The 17,684-nt window shown below is 35.2% G+C and overlaps 1 protein-coding gene across 2 annotated transcripts in view; it reads right to left on the bottom strand.

Annotated features, from left to right (window-relative positions):
• Window positions 1-1,693: 1,693 nt before the first annotated feature.
• C5H4orf33 (chromosome 5 C4orf33 homolog) overlaps window positions 1,694-17,684 on the bottom strand; it is an 88,623-nt gene continuing 72,632 nt past the window's right edge. The window contains exons 12-13 of one of the 2 annotated variants that reach the window (XR_012331862.1): window positions 3,446-3,644; window positions 1,694-1,990 (exon numbers count right to left, since the gene is read on the bottom strand). The gene's annotated coding sequence lies outside the window, so the exon portion shown is untranslated. The remainder of the gene's footprint in view (window positions 1,991-3,445; window positions 3,645-17,684) is intronic. The other variant, XR_012331863.1, reaches the window with a different exon arrangement.

Below are 17,684 nucleotides of genomic sequence, written 5' to 3' on the forward strand. Positions count from 1 at the left end.
AAGAAACAGGCTATTAAAAGTTAAAACCCTACTTCTATTTAGCTATGTTTAAAAAAAAAATTCCCAGGAATATTGTAATGAGTCTAGGCTTAGGAGCAAGCATTGTGCAAGTTAATGTAAGTAATGAACCTTTCATGTGAAATGATGTAGTGTCACAACTCATTTGCATCCCACTTATAAAGTGTAATTAAGTTTCTCTGACAGCATGGCTTATGGCTGAAAGAACAGACCTGGTTGCTAAATTAGTCCAGAGTCCCTCAGTTAATAACCCTCACAAAGAAAACTTCACACTCTTTCATTTAAAGTTCCCAAACTCCCATTTACAGAAGTGTATGACAAGGCAGCCCTACAGAGAAACTTTGTATAAAATTGATGGCCTCTCACCAGATTTAATCATCAAAACACCTGAAAACCGGACTTTGATGAATCAGGAACTGAGAATATGCTATTTTCACTCCAGCTAGGAAGGCTGGTGGTCTGGAGGGGGGAGGTTTCACACTTGAATTTCACTGCACTATATATTTAAACTATAGTATGTTTTCAAACTGAAATATGAAGTGTTGGGAATTTTGAGATTTATAACAGAACTGGCTGACCATAATAAGAGTTCAGAAATAATGGAATTTGTTTTTTCATTCATTCTTTCAGGACTTGAGTACTTCATATAAGTTTCCAAGTGAAGTTGCTATTCATTAAATTCTCTTGAGTTTTTGTTTATTCGCTATTGTCATCGTTTGTTTTGTTAAGGATATTCACTTTTGCAATCCCCAGAACTGAATGTGATGTTGCCACAAGATTAGAACTACAGAGTGTTATTTAGAACAAGTTTTAACTAAACAAGGATTTAACTTATAAGTAATCTAAACTGTTTTCAGAGAGGCAAACAAAAGGACAGGCAAATTTCTCAGGATCAGATTCCACTTCACTCCAGGGCAACACAAGAATCCTTGGCCAGCATTTATGCTATTTTCCTCCTCTTCTTTTCCATGCCACCCAAATTCAAAGGCTGATAAGGAAAAGAAACAGTCTATCTTTAAGCTGAAGGTCTCAAAATCAACTATTGGTATATAAATAAATAAATATATTAATATAAATATAAATAAATATATATTATATATAAACATATATACAAATAAATATAACTATTGCTATATAAATAAATTGGTTCCTCAGAGAGTCAGTGAAAGTGTTGGTAGCTGGACAAAGAAGACTAGATATACCTTTAACATACAAAACATTCCTGAATCCAAGTGCCCAATAATTTAATAATGTAATGATTAATGGACTTACTCTAGTTCACTCAATCAATATTGCTCAGAGTATTTTAGGTTAAGTTAACACTTATTCTGACAGATGACCTGCAATGCCACCCCTACAAGAAAATTGTCATATTTAGAAATTAAATAATGTATTAAAGTGTAACATTGATTAGAAGCTATAATATTCACCTCCATGTTTTCAAAGCACTGAAATGTCCTTAGGGCAAAATTTACAGCTGTTCATTTTTCTACTTCAGGTCTCAGCACTATGCAATGTATCACTGGAATTTTAACAGAAACATCTCATGTTCTTTCTTGATTTTCCAAAGATCTATTTCAGGGAAAAGAAAACTTGCCAGAAAGGATGAGTTGATGGGAAAGAAGCACCCTAACAATTATTTTCTCTTATCGTTTATTTAAAAAAAAAACATTATTAGTAAAAGATACGGCAGAAGAGTCATGTTCAATTAGATGATTTATTTCTAGCGTGTTGTTGGAACATTTACAGTGGTAGCAGACAATGATTTTACTTCAGCTGTCCAACTGAGGCCAAAAGGTGGTGGTACATGGAGTTCTATTTGTTAAGTGCTTTTCGTTACGAGCTATAACCTGTGTTGTCAGAAGGTAAAGGATCACAGCAAAGCTCCTTCCACAGCTCTGAGTCTGGCTTCTCCCAGTTGTTTCCCATAATCCACTTCAAGTTGAAAGGTTTGAAATACTCGAGGCGATGGCTTCAGGTCACATAGAAAAAAATTCAAATTTTAAGTATTCAACACACAGCCATGGTTTTATTTATTCATTAAATAAAATTTAAAAGAAAAACATATCCATGCTTTAATTACTTTAACATTGCTCATTAACGTATCTATTATTTTATTTTAAAATATTTATAATAACATATTACATCTTTTTTTACATACATGTATAATTTTTCTTATGTATACAAGTACAGAACTTGCCACAATATTCATTGAGGAGTGAGAAACCATTATTTCTATGCTAATTAATGATTATATATACATATATTTTTTTCTTAATTCAAATCTCACTGAAAAAAGTTTATATGAGCAGTTTGTTGAATTCACATTTTAAGACATGTGAAGATGGTATGAATCCAAGGTTCGCCATGCAATAATAAAGGTATCCTCTCATGTCTTATTGGTAGTTTCTGTGAGTCCCCGATTACTACGAAATACGCTCAACTCACACAGAAATACGGTATACTAATTAAGTACTTTCAGTCATACAACACTCCTCTAAAATGAGCTTTACCTATGTATTATCAAAGTATGCAAGCTTTTACTACCAGCGGCAGTGTTACTACTATCATTCATCAAAGCAAACAGAAATCGTACAGTCCTGTACAGTGCCTAGTACAGCCTGAAGGAAGCTGATTCAAGGTGACTGCTGTGTAGATTCATTTCCAATTATGTAGGAGTTGATGCAAAATGACAGAGTTGTTAAAGTGTAAAAAGTAGGTCAAACAAAAATGCTGAAAATAATTCACCTGTGCTATACATAAAGAATACAAAAAACTATATAAGTATACATGTTACACATACTTAGATATTTATAATTTTACATGTATGTTTATTTTTTTAACTTTTTTATTTTATATTGGAGTATAGTTGATTAACAATGTTATGTGTAGTTTGAGTGTAGTTGATTAACAATGTTATGTGTAGTTTTTTTAATTTTAGGCACTGTGAAAAAAATGATGAATGCTTACATTATCTTCCCCTCAAAATGTGTAGCATCTGAAATGAACAGGTATCAAAACAAAAATCTCAAATGTTTATAAAATGTAATACATAGGGAATACTTGCAAAAAGAACCATGTTTGGATTTGGGGTTGGAGTTAGGGAGGGCTGAGAAATAAACAAGAAAGGTTACTTGGTAGATTTAATTCTACATTTTAGAAAGCTTAATTTACAATTGTTCCTTGGCATTTTCAATTCCAATTAGCTCTTAAAATATAAACCAGAAAATATTTTAAAATAAATTTGGTAAAAATCTCACTATTTGTGAATAGAGCTACTTATTCTAATTATCAGAAATGCAATGAAAATATTTCTGGGATATAAAAAAATGTAAGGAGTTGTTGTTAAAGCTCTTATCTCCCTCTCACAACTCACTGTAGGTAAAGCCTGAAAGTAAATATATAGTCAAATTATTTGCATACTTACAAGTTAGGCCTTGTCCATCTTCCATCTCTTCATGTGGCATTGAATAGAGGGCTTCATAAATTCTTCTAATCCCTGATCCATGAATTGCATATGAATTCATTTTATCAATACCACGTGGAAAATATTCCCAAGGAAGAAATATAATCCCACTCCACTGGTTCCAGGTAGTGTTGAGTTTAAATTGTGAACTTGGCTCTTACTTTCATAGTTAGGAGGAAATAATCAAAACAGCAATAATTTTCAACTGGCAGATTTAATGCATTAAACAAATAGAACCAAAGTTTAAATTAGACAAAAATGATATAATTGCTTTGTAAGGCAAGCTTGTCAGTCATGGTTCCTAAGTTGAAGACCCATTAGTAATGCCATTGAGTATTCACCCCATTCACAGTTTTATTATTTATAAAAAGTTGAAAGTATTTATGGTCTTCTATAAAACATATAAAATGTCAGATTCAATTTGTACAAACAGCTAATTTTTATAAGGGCATAATGATACTGCTGACCTAAACACTGGTTCTTCATGCTTGGAGCTCTAAGGAAAAGCAACGGAAACTGCTTTGTTTGCTCATTAGCCCTAAATTTATTGTAGTTGTTAATATCTATGCTGATCCCTGGCAGGCAAACCCAGACTATGGAGACCTGTTAAGCAGTCACCTTAGCCCAAGGAACCTGACCTGAATCACAGAGACAAGTTCTAATGGAATTCATATGCCCCTACCTGCTCGAGTTAATTATTTCATTCTTTGTCACCATTTCAGAAGCTGATCATATTTATTATATTGGTCACGTTCACTCATTCATCAACAACTATTTTATCAGTTTTGTAAGTAAGTTTTTAGAAATTTTTTGCTGACATCAATTTTTACCTTTCTAAATGGTTCATCTCATTAATGCTTATTAATATAAGGCATAAAAGGGATAGGTTTTGGAAACAATCCATGTCCCAGATAGAGAATACTGGATTCCTTTTTTACTTAGATTATCTCCCCGTAGACTTCCTTCCCCGTTCCCAGACAGATCCTGTCAACCCTAATGAAGAATCTAATATCAACTGAAGTTGGCCAGAATCACTGACAATCCCATTCTAAAAATTACCCATTTGGAAAAAGTGCTGGTCAAGAGCCAAATTACCCTCTCTGCTCTCCCTCAGAGACTGAGAAAACTCAATTTTTAAAAACTGTTCGGAGAACTGCTGTAACAGTGTTGTCCACAGGACAACTGACAACCTCTGTGAAGAGACTAAGCCAAAATCTATGATAATCTATGATAAACATATTCCACTGATCACAGTCATTTCCCTTGACAGTCTACTCTGCATCTAGAGAAGAAAGTATGTGAGGAATTTTATCCAGGGATGCTCCGGAACTAGCTCTACTGTAACTCCATAGAGCTGCCAATAGTTGTCTCCCTTTTAGAATTTTTTTTTTTTTTAAGAGCACTATAAAAATAAAGGGTCCATTGTCAAATTAATGGAATACAATATACTATTCTGCGGCCAGGACGAACTTGAGTAACTTGCTTGACCTACTTTCAAAACAGAAATTCCTAAGAGTTCTCCATTACGACTATAATTTCTTGATTCATTTTAACATGCTAAGTGTATCATACGGATGCCATTTTTCCAAAAGCCATTTTCGAAAAAAGATATTTTTATAAAGATCTGAGCCCACTGAGCTTCAACAAATGTTAGGATCTAAATAGAACACCATTATCTTCTCCTCATTCCACTTGCTTCTATATCAAGAAACTTAAATCAATTCCTGACTTTATCAAGCTCTGGACTGTCATTCAATGAGTATTTATTAAATGCCTGCCATGTGACAGACACTTTTCAAGGAACTGGGCATACTGGGTCAACAAAACAAAGTCCTTGCCCTCACAGAGCTGATATTCTAGCTACATGCATAAAAGCGACTCTTGAGTAACAGCAGACACCTAAGGCAATCATCTGAAATCCCTTTACCATTTACCAAGAGAAGAACAGGATGCCGTTTTTGATTTGCTGAAAGCACTGCAGAAAAACTGATTTATGTTTAGAACACAGACTATAGCAGTAAATCATTATCCAGCTGAATAACCTTTTTATTTACCATCTGCTATTCCCTTCTGCTTGAGAAGAGTACAATTCTAAGAGGTCAAAGAGGATGCCTACCTTCTACACCAACATGTTCCCATTGTCTAGCACACTTAACATTTGTGGAATGACTAATGAGCATTAGGCCAAGTAATATACGAATAAATGAGTATATTCAAAGGGAACTGTATGACTGTGGTTGATTTAACATCCTTAATTATTCACAGTATCATCTTTCTTGCTTCTCAAAGTGACTCTGTCAAAGTGACCTTCCTGTTATATTAGGCAGCAGGCAAGATCCTAAGAAAAACTGTAAACGTGCTTGTCATAGATTGAAGTAGCTATTTCTGTGCTCTTCGCCCACCCCCAGCCCTTCCCTTCCTCTACCTCCCAACATCTGGATATTCTGCTGCTAAATTCTTTAAATTTTGCTCTAAGTGGTGAAGCAAAAGATTCCATGTAGTAGCTGCAAGAGGGAACCAATGTGCCATTTATGTGTTACCACAAAAGAGAGCTCCCTGGACTCCCCAACTGCAGCATCATCAGCCTGCCACCTACCCTCTCAAACCCTACTTGTTTTTCCTGCTGAACTGCTCATGGTTTATTTTTTTTTTAATTGGAAAAATTCAAACCTGATTCAGGAGCCACATTAAAATCTGGTCCTCAAAAATATTGCAGGACAATCTCTTCAAGGTTTATGGTGACTATTTCTGCAATGTCGGAGAAGGGCTTGTTTAAGCATTTGAGTAGAACCAGAGAAGCTTGTTTGAGAAAAGCTTTGCCTCTCACTGAGGCATTCCTGCACAGTTTCTTTGTAACTAGGATAGATTTTCATTCCAGCAAGAAAATAAGTGAAGCTCTTCAACATTCTTCCTGAAACACCATCTTGGCCATCAACTTTGCCTGATTAAGATTACAATAGAGAATTTCCTGGTGGTCCAGTGGTTAGGACTCTGTGCTTCAACTGCCAGGGTTTGATCCCTGGTCAGGGAACTAAGATCTCACAAGCCGCATAGCGTGGCCAAAAAAAAAAAAAAGATTACAATAGTCTTCTATCAATTAGCAACACATAATAGAAGGCATCATCATAGTGTACTAGCTGTTGCTTCCCACTGTGAATTTTCTGTCACATAGTTCTTATTACAAACCTAGCCAAGATCATTTATATTTGAGAGGAATTGATTAAAGTGGTCATTTTAAAAAAATTGCGTGATTGTAAGGTATTTAGAAAAATACAAATTCCTAGGAGCCATTCAAGATCTCCTAAATCTGAATATTAAGAGAAGATCCAATGCCTAGAACAGTGCCTTGCACACAGTAGATGCACACTAAGTATCAGTTAAAAGAATAATGTATGAGCTATTAAGTCCCACACTGCAGTGTTTCATTCCCTGAAGATAGATAGTTCATTCTGTGGACAGAATCATTAGGATTTTCCCCACCTGAACTCTTTGCTAGTCAAGACTTCCCCTGGAATGTGAGGTCCTTGAAGGAAGGAGCTCTGACGGTCTTTTTCACACATATAACCCCAGCCACATGAACAACACCCTGTATGTGGTAAATGCTCACAAAATATTTGTTGAATGAATGAATCAGCCAGTGAATCCCCATATTTATCAAGCCCCATACATAATGCCAAGGGTGTTCAATCAGAGTAGAACTCATAATACTAAATACAGGTAAACCTGAGCCAGAAAAGTTGAAAGTTGACATTGATGACTTCAACGCAGTTTAATAGCCTATTTTCTTTCTTCAAATAGTAATATTTACTATTTGGGAAGGATTGTAATGGCTCTCACATAAAGACCAAATTCTTCTTATTTAAACCTTTATAATAATGCCCCATAAAATTGTACACCTACAGCTAAAAATGTGAAATGTATTAGTTTATTAACATTGTAGCAGATTTTGCAGGTGGCACTGGTGTATCAATGAACTTCTAACCTAAAGAACCATCCTCAAAGAAAAGGTATAGTTTCTAACATAGAAGAAAAATCTTTTTTCTTCCTTTCGGAGCTAAGGAGGTTCTTCCTTTCGGAGCTAAGACTCCCAGTGTAGTAGCATGGCTTGGTGTTGTTTGTTGTTTTGTTTTGCTCTGCTTTTTATTTTTTTATTCCAAAACAGAAGCAGAGATATTTAAAGTAGATATAAAGAAAACATATACCAAAAAAAATTTGGAGAAAACTTGTTTTTAAGAAATCCAATCAATATTAACTAAATTAACAAAACATTTTGAAAAAGTGGATACATGTCACTGGAGCAAAAGCTCCAAGAGAGCAGAGACTACACGTTATTTGACTTTGTATCCTCTGCCCCTAACACAGAGCCAGGCCCACAAAAGGTACTCAGTGAAAGTCTGGTAAATGAATGAATGAAAGAATGAATGAATGAATTCATTTCTGCCTAACAAATATATTCAAATAACTAACTTTGTTTTCATTAATCAAAGCCATTTTTTTTTTTTTTTTTTTTTTTTTTTTTTTTTTTTTTTTTTGCGTTATGTGGGCCTCTCACTGTCGTGGCCTCTCTCGTTGCAGAGCACAGGCTCCGGACGTGCTGGCTCAGCGGCCATGGCTTATGGGCCTAGCCGCCCCGCGGCATGTGGGATCTTCCCGGACCGGGGCACGAACCCGTGTCCCCTGCATCGGCAGGCGGACTCTCAACCACTGCGCCACCAGGGAAGCCCCAAAGCCATTTTTTAACATACCACTTTCAGTAGCAATTTTCTTGATCCTCAAGTGCACATACCTTTTTCCACATATTCAGACAAAATTGTGCTCCAATTTTCAGTGTAGATTATGCTAGATACTACAGAGCCAAACCATTTTAAGAATTCAGCAAAACATTTAACTCTATTTGACACATAAGTAGACAGCAGTGTTAAATCTGTCACTTTGCTTCAGTTACCACTACAACTGTTGATGGGATTTTAATCCGGTTAGCATCTACTTAACAAACAATATACTCACAGTTCTCAGTTTTCATTTTTCCACTTTTACAAAGTAGAAAGTTAAATGGTAAAATTAATAGAGCTGTAAAAAATATAGTACCAGATTTATTTTAATGACAGTGTGAGTGTCACTGATTTAGAACAGCTGCTCTCTAAATAAACAGACTCAGGGCCTAATAACTGTACAGAAAAAGGTCTATTGCTGGGGCCTGAAGACCTGTTGGCAGGTCACTGCCCAGTTAGGATTACTGGTCTCAGTGGCAGTTTCCCCATAGCTCAAAAAACTGCCCAGCTGCTTTTGTATGCAGAGGTTCCTAGATTGATTTCTTACTGGAACAGATTCCTCACAAACAAGGATAATCCTTTATTTGAGGTTTAGTCACTTGAATTCCTCTCTGTACTCTTCACTGTCAGGCTTTGCAATTGTTATTTATCCTTGGTAGAATGCGATTACTATTGTAGTTATGGCACTTTTCACTCTAAGCCCCTCTTTTCAGCGTCTTCAAGAGAGAAAGGTCTTTAGCTAGAAGTTTCTCATGCTTGCTGACAGTCTGGAAATGATTTATTTGAGAAGAGAATAGAGGTGAAAGGAGTAGAAGGAAAGATCATTATTCCACCATCTTTGAGAACCTATCAGTTAATCACTGGTTTATTGTTAAATGAAATGTGATGGCTTTCAAGATGTAATTTTATTGCTTTTATCCTTAACAAGTAACACTAAAATATTTTACAGTCTCATAAGTAGAGTAAATCCAACAGGCTAAAAAGATTCCCTGTGGCTAAATTAGTTTTAATTTATTCTCTCTCATATTAGGTAAAGTGGATTACTGCAACACTAGACAATGAAAAAATGCTTTAATCTTATACATATTTATAAACACATTTACAAATATATTTTTAATGTATGGATCTACAGATAAAAAATATTTATTTTGTGGGTATGCTTTCAGATGTTTTCAAGACTAGCTTCTTCCACACACATGAAGAGTCCATAGTAATCAGAACTGTCACTCTTTAAAACCTCTACTTAATTTCCTGATATTTTAATCCATTGATTTCCAAAGCTTTTTCTCCACGAGAATTATTGCATATATACCTAGAACTAAATTATAAAACGGTTACTGAAAGAATTATTTAACAGTATTTCAAAATATATCAAACTCACTCTGGGCTTTCTGATTTTGCTACATAGAAATAAAATATGTACTTCTTTATTTCTTTAATTTCTTTAGAGAATAGCAAGATTCAAGGCCATCTGTTGCTTTTGTCTCTTCTTTTTCTAATAAAAGAGTTTCTTTGAAGTAAATTATTGCCAATTACACGTTCATCCAGGGAGAACAGAAAAAGTAGTGAGTGGATTTGCTCAAAAGACTATTCCAACTTCACAAGTGTGAAGTCTTCAATATAGACTATTTAAACAGTAGAGACTAGAGTGGAAAATATACAGAGACTAAAACTAAATACTATAACTACTAAGAATTTAAAGGAACCTTGTCATTATCTTTTTAATTAGATGCAAAAGCAAGCTGTTTATGAAAGTTAAGACCCCTATACTTATGTCTGATTTCTTATGCTAACCTTAAAGACTCTACAATGAAAACTCACTGAAATACTGAGTCCACATACAGGTAATAACTTCTCAAAACCAAGCTTATATATCAGAAACAGAAATCGAAGGAAAGTATACATAAAAATATAAAGTTATAAATCATGTTTATTATTATATTTTTATTATCTGAGCTCTAGAACTGGATTTTGTCTCATCTTCGTAATTCCAAAATGTAAAATTAAAATAAATAACCTGTGTTTTTTCCTCTAAGAATGTTTGACTCAGCGTAAGACTAACAGTAAGCCATTACTAAATTTAAATTCCCCTTTCTCCTCTTAGGGCAGGATCAATAAGTTAGAAGTAAGCTGGACATGAATATTGTACATCAGGAAGTTCCCCCAAAGAAGACACTATATCCAGGATAGAACTCAACATGTTATATAAACAGTGCACTGGAGCCAGCCTCACCTGAACTGGAGTTGTCTTAGCTATTGTCCAGAAAGCATAAGCAGGAACATAAGGAAAGATTCTCTTTTTTCCTCCATATTCAGAATAACACATTGGTATCACCTTCCTGGGTACAGGGGACAAGCGTAAGTGACTGTTGCCTAACTTCCCAACGTTGAAAACAATTATGCTCACTTGAAAAATCCTTTTTCAGCAGAAAAGTATTACTTCTCACAAATTCTTAAATGGAATACAATTTTATGTCCAATCAAACATTATTATTACTACGTATGAACCACAGTAGGACGATCTGGCAGGTATATTATTTGGGGCACAAATCCCAACCTGTGTTTAAAAAAAAAAAAAAGCATTACATACAATGCTCAGTTAGATGTTAGCCAGGGTTCAAAACGAAAATGTATGCACGAGCCATTCAGAGCTCACAAATAAATAAAAATGCAAAGGTCAGCAATGGTCTTTCTTCCTCACTGTTACTAAGCCTTCGAAATAAGCTCAGGAAATGTATGCACGTGGTTTTTTGATTAATTTGATAGAGGTACAGCCATGGAACAAATTTACAAGTGATTTGCAGGCAGGCTGGCATTACTGAAATGAACGGTGCTATTACTATGATTTATGCTACTATTCCTAACACAAATGATAAAGTGAAATTTACAGTCCTTAATTACCACCATGAAAAATTGGGAGGGAGAAAAAAGAGCAAAGATTGGTAATTTGCAAACTTGTCAGTAAGGCAAGATGCAAAAATCCATTTGCTTTACTTAAAAATAAAAGATACTGCATAAATGGGCATTGCTATATTGTTATCAACCCACTGGAGAAGGGAAGGGAGTTAAAAAAAAAAAACAAATGACCAAAATGTAACCCTGAGATGCCAGGTAGTGTGGTTCAGGAAAACAGCTGATAAAATGTGGCCTCTATTTATTAAAAGCAGGAAGGCAACAAAATACAACACTACACTATACTTTATTTGGGCCAATCACAAAGGCCCAGCTTGCTCTTCAAATCACTTCCTTTCAAATGTTCTATTGTGGGAAAAAAAAAGAAAATTAAAGAAATCATATCTGTAATTTTTAACTAAATGTTTTTCTCTTGTCCTATTCATATCCAAATAGCACTGAGAATCTGTTAGGATATTCAGAGATGTTTACACAGACATTGCTATTCACAGAACTCTAACAAAGCTTTGCAGAGGCACCTGTTCTGAGACGCATGGCTCAAGCGCTGCATTTGTCAAGAGGTTGGAGATTATGTGAATGCCTAGTTTCCTGGGCCCATGGCCGTTTGCTCTCTCCATCTTCCATAACTTCCTACTTTATGGTCCAGCCAGGCTTTATTTCCAATACTCATTCCCTCACATGACTAACCTACTATTAGGGAATGCCTAGGGTTCTAATGGACCTTCTAATCACTATTTGTTACGTTTGGTTCAATATATAGTAATTCCATTCAGTGGTCATTCACACTACTTCACGGACCGCTGCATAACAAAACTCCGCAAAGTTACAAGGCATGGCAACTGGTTGTATATAACAGGCAAGAGAGATGGAACAATCAAAGATGGCAGAAGTTTCTTGTCTGCCTGATTTAGAAAATAATGGTGCAACTTTAGATAGAGGTGCACAACCAAGACCTGGAAATTGATAAGTTAGTTTCAGTAATGTTAAGTCTGAGTTGCTGTCAGGATACCCAGATGCAGATACGCAGTAAACATTAATAGGAATGTAGGACTGATACTCTGGAGAAAACTTTAGCCCAGTTATATAGATGTTTGAGAAATCTGAACAGAAATTAAGGTTGAAGGCATGGAAGAGGATCAGATGGTCACAGTGGGGATGTAAAAACAAGAGACCTAACAGCAGAAACAAAGAGAAGACATATTTGGAGGGCTGGAATTAAAGAAAATAATGAGATCAGAAAGGACTAATCAGAGAATAGGAGGAGTCTGAAAAGAATCTCAAGAAGAAAGAAATGATCATCAATGTCACATGCTGCATAGAAATCAGGAAGAATGAGAAAATTCCATTAAATCTGTTGACCAAGATAACTTCAACACACAAAAACCAAAATACAAGATTCTGAGAAATAAACACACATAAGAAAAAGGAGCTGCAAGTGTAGAGTTTTCCTATTAGAAATCAAACAAGAAAGGATTTAAGAGAATACTATGGAGATGAATTAGGGGAAAGTGCTTTATATAGTAGATATAAAGCATACATGTGTCTTATCGATTTCTGATTTCCTGCCACTTCTTAAAAATTTCTTCTTTCATCACTGGGATATTATAGTGTATGGAAAAAGCCTTCAGATAGGTCTTTTATGGAGTTTATCCTTTTTGTATGTAGGATCTCAGTGATCATGATGGACTATTTTCCTTGCCTTGTTCCCAGAAAGCCTAAAAACATGTGTGCATTCTACAACCAAGTACTTTCTCCATTTCTACTTCCTATCAACTCAGGCTTCCTTCCCACTCCATAAATCTTCTTTTTTTAAAGCACCATTTTCTCCATTTCCATAACCTTCCTCCTGAGATTTTAAATTATAATAAAATTTTCACATCTTCTCTAATAACCTCCTTACTTCAAATTCATAAATTTCACACTTTTCCCTCAGGAATTTTCCATACCTCCATTCATCTTTATTTGGATAGTATCTCTTTTTCAAAAGTATTTGCTAAGTTATATTTTCATCACCATACTTGAAATGCAACACATGGAATTTGCAATGCTCTGCTTCCTCTAATTTATATTTCTTTTAACATTTTCATCAATAGTTAATATTAACTACAATTTGAAGGCTTATCCTATGCACTAAACTTTTAATATACTGTCTGACATTCATTGTCTCATTTCATCATCTCTAAAAACCTTTGAAGTGATTGTTTTTATTCTCTCCAATTCACAGATAAAGGAAACTGAGTGTCAGAAAGGTTAGGTCACTCATCCAAAGTCACACAGCAACTAAGCAACAGAGCTGGCTCGGAGTTTGTACCCATGTCCATTTGACTCCAATGTTCATCACTTACATTGCAGAAAATTCTATCTCAATCCTTTTAGTCTTACTTTATAAGAATATCAATTGTCAATTAATGTATTTTCATTATTGGAACATTGCACAGGACAATTAAATGCTCATTAGTGAAAGCAGGCCTCTATCAATTCTGGTTCATTCTAACTCAAAATACTCAAAAGGACAGATTTCAAGAATTGTTTTGTTCCTTCTTCTATCCTCTCTTCACACTTTATCAAGCAGTATCCTGTCTTGCAAGAGACCCAAGTTGTTTTAATGGGTCTTTCCCTCCGTCACTCTCCCTTGTTTTTTCCTCTATCTTAATTACTCTGAATTCTTTATTGGTAGATAGCATAAATGTGCACAAGACCACCAAAATTTCAAATTACCCTTAATTTTCGTTAATATTATGATACCCACATCTTCTAGAGTTGATTTTAGTACATATATTCTTTTTTGTCAGATATAATATATATCATGTATCTATAACATAAGTATATAAACACACAGTTTAATGGTATTAAATTAGCAGTATATATATTAGGTAGCTTTATATTATGTAGCTTAGTGTGCATATGTTAAATTTTTATTTTTATCATATTTTATATATTTATATGCACATATATATGTAATTTAATGGTATTAAACCAGCATGTTTTATATTAAGTCATTCTCAAACAATACATAGATTGGTTTTTTAAAACATTCCTTTCATAACTTTTCTCTCCTTTCTACTTTCACAATTGGAATGCTAGCTATATTCATGTCTTCTCAAGCACATTAAGGATCAAAAAGCACAATTACATTTAAAACAAAAGAGGGGACGTTCCTGGTGGAGCAGTGGTTAAGAATCCGCCTGCCAGTGCAGGGGACATGGATTCCATCCCTGGTCCGGGAAGATCCCACATGCCACGGAGCAACTAAGCCCGTGTGCCACAACTATTGAGCCTGCACTCTAGAGCCTGTGAGCCACAACTACTGAGCCCTCATGCCACAACTACTGAAGCCCATGCACCTAGGGCCCTGCTCCACAACAAGAGAAGCCACCATAATGAGAAGCCCATGCACTGCAACAAAGAGTAGCCCCTGCTCGCCGCAACTAGAGAAAACCCACGCGCAGCAAGGAAGACCTAAGGCAGCCAAAAATAAACAAATTAATTAAAAAAAAAAGAGTTCTAGAGCCAGAGTGGGTTTGACTGTCACTCTGCCACTTATTAAAAAATAATAAAAAGAAAAGAAAAGAGAAGATGTCATACCTCTGTCTATGTGATACTTTTTCTAGAACTTCACTGTTCAATACTGTAGCCATTAGCCACACCTGGCAATTTAAACTTAAATTTGAATTAATTAAAATTAAATAAAGTTAAAATTTAGTTTCTCAGTTGCAATAGCCACATTTCGTGTGGCTAGTGGCTACCATTTGGGGCAGAGCATACACAGCACATTTTCCAACATCACAGAAATTTCTATTGGACAGTGCTGATCTAAGAAAATTCAACAGATAAGTCAATCTTTAGTATGTCTTGCTATTTCGCTTAAAATTATTCCCCGCCATGAATGAATAAAGAAAATGTAGTATATACATACAGTGAAATATTATTTGGACTTTTAAAAAGAAGGAAATTCTGCAATATGTTACAACATGGATGAATCTTGAGGACATTATGCTAAGGGAAATAATAAGCCAGTCACAGAAAGACAAACGTAGTATGATTCCATTTACATGAAGTGTCTAAAATAGTCAACTTCATAGAATCAAAGAGCAAAATCCAGGGGCGGGAGGAACGTGAAATGGCGAATTACTAATCAATAAGCATAAAGTTTTGGTTTAGCAAAATGAATAAGCTCTAGGGGTCTGCAGTACAACACTGTACCTACAGTCAACAACAACATATTATACACTCAAAAATTTAAGAAGGTAGATCTCATGTTTTTTGTTTTTACCACAATAAAATAATATTTTAAAAAACATAGGACTATATCTGGGCACGGTTCTGAGGGAAACAAATGACCAATAACAAATTATTCTCTTACCATTAAAAAGAAATTATCTTCTTTCCTACCTTTTACTTTTTTTAATTGCTAACGCTTAGTCTTTATAAATTTTTCTACTCACTACCACTTTTAAATAACAGTCTTGGAAATATTTTACAATGTAAGATCAATAATGCAAATGTCCTCCAATTCAAAAAAGTCTTCCATGACTTTTTCTTAAATAAAATAGCCAAGAGATCTTGAACCACTTTTTATTTCCCCTTGCTCCAAAATTTAAATAACAAAACAAAGTAAAACAAGCCATCCTAATAGAGTGAGCAATTCTTTGTAAACTCCAGTGATAAGGCCACTGTCCATACAGTGGGTATGGTCCTTTGCTAAGAATTTTGTTTCTAGAGCTGGAAGAGAACTCCTCAATAGCGTGTTACACTTTTTATAGACAGGTCATTATTTCAGTTCCTAAGTCCTATATTTCTACCACTGTCAGCAATTTTACAACAGACTTCTGGTTTTTTCCTTGCTTCCCCATTTTCTGAGATGTTTCAAACCGAAAGAATACACATGTGAAAAGCTGTCATGACAAAAGTTAGGGTTGTAATCTATATTCATGGACCACACAGAGAATAACTGGCCAACATATACATCAAACCTTTAATCTTGACCTTCTTAGCACACACTCTTTGACTGAGATATCCTTGACAACAAAAAGTTTATGCCTGAATGCATTTCTACTAGAAAAAAGATACATCTTCTACTGTGTCTTTTCTTAATGATTAAAAAGAATTACCAAGACACACACCAAGTATTTTAAATATGAAAACTAGAAAAGGCAGCTAAAACTGTTGAAAGCAGTTACCCATGGAACAAGACCGGAGGGAGGAATAATGGGCCAAAGGTATATTGTATTCAGTCCTATAAGCCTTTCAGTAGTTTTTTTTAAATTTATGTATTTTATTTTTGGCTTCATTGGGTCTTCGTTGCTGTGTGCGGGATTTCTCTAGCTGCAGCGAGCGGGGGCTACTCTTCATTGCGGTGCGCGGGCTTCTCACTGCGGTGGCTTCTCTTGTTGCGCAGCACGGGCTCTAGGCGCACGGGCCTCAGTAGTTGTGGCTCGCGGGCTCTAGAGCACAGGCCTAGATTTTTTTTTAAAAGCAATTTTATCATTAAAAAAATTATTTGTAAAAGGCACATGGTTTAAAAATCTACTGAAGGACTTCCCTGGTGGAGAAGTGGTTAAGAATCCGCCTGCCAATGCAGGGAACACGGGTTCAATCCCTGGTCGGGGAAGATCCCACATGCTGGAGAGCAGCTAATCCCGTGCACCACAACTACTGAGCCCGCGCGTGCTGCAGCTACTGATGCCCACACGCCTAGAGCCTGTGCTCTGCCACAAGAGAAGCCACTGCAATGAGAAGCCAGTGCACCACAGTAAAGAGTAGAGCCCACCACTCGCCACAACCAGAGAAAGCCCACATGCAGCAACGAAGACCCAACGCAGCCAAAGATAAATACATACATAAATTTATTTAAAAAAAATCTAGGGACACGACCTGATTGTCCACCAATTGAGGAACATGTCAATTTTACATATTAGAATAAAACGTGTGAACAACTGCAAAATACGTGAATTTGGAAAATATTTGACTTTTGCCATATATCTATATCTATATATATATATCTGCCCTTGATTCTATTTACAAAAACATCTTAATTAATGGCTCTTCCCAATTTATTAAGAAGAATATACAATTTTTTAAACTTTTAAAATATTTAAAAAACTGTTTTTATGGATACACACATGTTTAAAAAGGCAAGAAAACACTATGAAAATGATACAAACCAACTTTAGAATACTGAAAGTTGAAAAAACTGGAAAAGGTAGGAAGAGGAGCCAAGAGAAGGAAGCATAAGGGATAAGAAATAGTTATTGGCTGTGTCTATAAGGATTTATTTTTTAATATCTGTTAAATCGAGGTGGGGAATGTTAAATCTCAGTGGTGGGTGTCATTATTTTCTGTACTTTTCAGTTATTTTGAAGTTATTTCACTTTAAAAAAAAATTTCTCCTTCCTCATTGTTGGAAGTGTCCTTGTTTATTTTAAGATTTTCCAACTAAATACACAGTATTCTCTGCTGCTCCTTTTTAGAGAACTGAGGAGAAACTTTAATCCCAGAATTGTAGTTATCATTAT

This window comes from Tursiops truncatus, chromosome 5 (assembly GCF_011762595.2).
Source record: "Tursiops truncatus isolate mTurTru1 chromosome 5, mTurTru1.mat.Y, whole genome shotgun sequence".
NCBI classification, from domain to species: Eukaryota; Metazoa; Chordata; class Mammalia; order Artiodactyla; family Delphinidae; genus Tursiops; species Tursiops truncatus.